We start from the raw sequence: 3,568 nt of genomic DNA, 5'->3' as shown, positions 1-3,568 counted from the left end.
TACCACGGTGTGAAAATGTAGAACAGATTTTTACGCAAGCTTTCTTACATATTATATGTCTCCAACATTCTAAACAACATAATAGTAACCCCCTGAGCAATGGTGGACAAAGTAGCTTACTTAAACTAACTAACTAACTCACCTTTCAGAACTCGTCATTGTTCATTGTATGCTGCAGTTGGTTGGTTCTCATTGACATCTCGCAGCCTGCATCATTGGTATATTTTAATTTATAATGCCATTTCTTGGTGATCTTCCCCTTTACATTTCCTCCAAATGTAATCTTGTAGAAAATGGTCTAAACCTCAGATCAAATGCCTGGCTACTGTGTATTAGTAACAGCCTTCAAATCTGAGGGGGATAAAAAGTGTCTCAAAAGGATCATCTTAAATGCACAGTCCAACACCTGCACATGACATGTGCTCTGTGCACAATGTCTTGTGCCCGGTCATTGTTACCATTGTTGGAGATTTGTTGTATACTTTGTATAGGTTTCTTGAGGTATGTCAATTCAATTCAATTCAAAGGGCTTTATTGGCATGAGAAAACATACGTTTACATTGCCAAAGCAGAAAGAACAAAACAACAATACAGCAATACAATCAAAACAAAAATTATGTACTTTGAAGGTCAGAATCTTCAATAGATCAACTTCTGTGTACCAAGATAACTCGATGCAGGTATAGTGCAGGAATATACACAATGATTAGTCTTTAGGGTGGTTGTGTTCCATTTGATATCCTTCTCCTATCACAGCAACTCACAAATCTTGCTGCTGTGTTTGCACATTGTTGTACTTCGCCCAGCAGATATGGGAGTTTTTTGTCATTGGTCATGTTTTCAAAATCTCCTTGTGTGGTTGTAATCTGTGGGAAGTATGTGTCTCTGATGTCTTGGTACAATGGACAGATGGTTAGGAAGTGTAGCTCGGTTTCCACTTTGTTTAGTGTGCAGTGGGTGCATAGTCTGTCTTCTCTCGGGATACAGGTCTGCCTATGACGGCCTTTCTCGATCGCGAGACTGTGCTCACTGAGTCTGTACCTAGTTAAGATTTTTCTTTGTTTTGGGTCGGTCACGGTGCTCAGGTATTCTGCCACTGTGTATTCTCTGTTTAGGGCCAGATAGCATTCTATGTCATGCAGGATGTATTTTTGGCTGTCAATTTGACATGTACGATGTAGCATTGAAGTGTAATTTTGTTTCTGCCTCTTGGCCACTTCCCACTTGCAAAAGAGACGTCTCAATGTGTTTTTACTGGTTACATAAAGGTTAATTAAAGGACGACTTCACCACTTTTCAACCTACCGGGGTATATTCTTCATATACTGTAATTGGTCATGATAACAGTCTGTGGGCAGTTCATCATTGATGGGGAATCCAAGCTAATCAGTAGTCTTTCTATTCCTGAAAAGTTACAATGCGATTATGGAAGCCATCGTTTTCGTGATAATATACATTTATTTATAATTTATAAAGAAAGTCAAATATAATCATAAAGTGAAAGTGTCTCACTCAAATGTATAAATTGGTTAAAGTACTTGCTTTAAAAAATACTACTAGTATTCAAAAGTATGTTCTCTTTTTATTTTATTTTTTATATATTTTTTATCCCACGATTTTTGTAACCCATTTTTCACACCTGTGCCAATCATCTACTGTGATCCTGGGCTCTACACACCTTCCGCCAACCTGGGGAGAGCAACAGACTTAACTCATGCTCCCTTCATGCCTGAGTGTCCAAGTTGCTCCTTTACACCTGACAGGGGGGAGTTTCCCATGTTGGACGTAGCGTGTGGAAGGAACACGTTATTCCAACCAGTTCCTTTCCCCTCCATCAGGCGCCCCGGCTGGCCAGGGGGAGGCAGTTTAGAGACCAGGATTACTGCATGTTTTTGTGAGGGTACCTACCCTAGTATTAAAGTTTTAACATATAGGACAAAATCTAATTGCACATTGCACATCTGCTATTTTTGAATAGCCAAAGTATAAAATGACACAAATTGTGTCCTGACTTTAAAGTCGGACTGCAATGGTTTCAGTGTGAAACGTAATTAAGCCTGTATGTTTCTGAACCAATCAGAGTGGCCCATCCCTTCAGGCTATGGGACGTTAGAAACTCACTTGTGTGTAGCAGCGCTAACGTTTGTTGTGAGAGGGACGGCTACAGCCAAGCATGTTTGCTGCTATGTGGCTTATTCCTATAGCCTATAATGTTTTCAGATACATATGCTGATTACGTTTAAAATGAGTAATACACTGTCTGGATGTCATCTTGAATGAGATTAAAACCAGAGTAGTTCTGTGTGTTTGGAGGATTGTGCAGCTATGAGAATCAAACAGGTGAATGAAATCAAGATTAATTTATATTCATAAGGGTATAGCGGTATAGTAGGTCATCACACAGCACGTTTTCCTTCAAAGGAAGTAATTACATCGTCTTTTATTGGGCTTTTGAGGATTGAGGGCCAAATAGATGGCCAAAACAATAGGAAGATTTACCATTGTTTTGGCATCTATTGTTAGGTAGGCTATGCCCATACCACGGATATGCTCTAAAAGTGTGTATTGTTCTTTTCACTACGTCATGGGTTAAATAAGTACTTTCCCCCTTCTTGTAGAGTGGAGTGAAAAGTACAATATTTGTATTTGACACGCATACGGAGTGATAGTGTGTGTGTGTACAAAAATGTCCTCAAGTACTCAAGTAAATGGACACCAAGTATCACACTCGGTGAGAGCCAGTGCTCAGACAATAGATTTGTGATCATGGAATTTAATTATCATGTAAGAAAAGTGCTAGGATACTGCTTAACATAATTTCTACATTAAGGCATTGTTATTTTTTTTTAAGTAGGCCTAAGTCAAATAAAATGCTGCACATTACATGTGCTTGTTCTGGGAAGTGTAAGAACAAAAAAATATAGGCTACATGACACATGTTTTTAGGCACTAATCTCTCAAGAACAGATCCTGAGCTGTGCTACTAAATATGTCGGCAAGGCCTTGTGATATCTAACTATAAATGTACCAAGTCTCTGTACGTCTGTAATCTATACGTAACTCGAGAACCATTCGCCCCACCGACTTCAAATTCGACACACGTGTTCCACCCCACCACAGGGGGTGCAGTGCCCGGTGTCGGTCGGACCCACGGTGGGCCAGAACGGCATAGACTCCATATTTGGGCATGCCTGACAAAGGTCACATATAGGCTCTGTCAGGCCAGAGCCTATATGTGGCATGCGCCTGGACCACTAGGCCTTCATCGGGAACCCCAGGTATCATGTTTTCGACCGAGAAATTATCTGACAACATCATTAAATGTCTGGAAGTGCTAACCCTTTGTAAGTTATTCTTTACCAATGTCTGGAATACAAATGTGAAATCATTTGCATCAACTTGATGATGCTTCAACAACTGTAGTAGTTCTTGTCATGCATTGCATGACAAATTCAGCAATTATTTTACTGCCCTATTAGTTTGAATAAACTTGTCACAGTTAAGTTATTTACCTTCTGCTTAACACGGGCCTGTCTGCAGATGAAACGTATTGCATCGACCTCTCCTC

The sequence above is a fragment of the Protomyctophum bolini genome, assembly GCF_963924005.1.
Source record: "Protomyctophum bolini genome assembly, contig: SCAFFOLD_272, whole genome shotgun sequence".
NCBI classification, from domain to species: Eukaryota; Metazoa; Chordata; class Actinopteri; order Myctophiformes; family Myctophidae; genus Protomyctophum; species Protomyctophum bolini.
Note: the sequence above shows the minus strand (reverse complement) of the source record.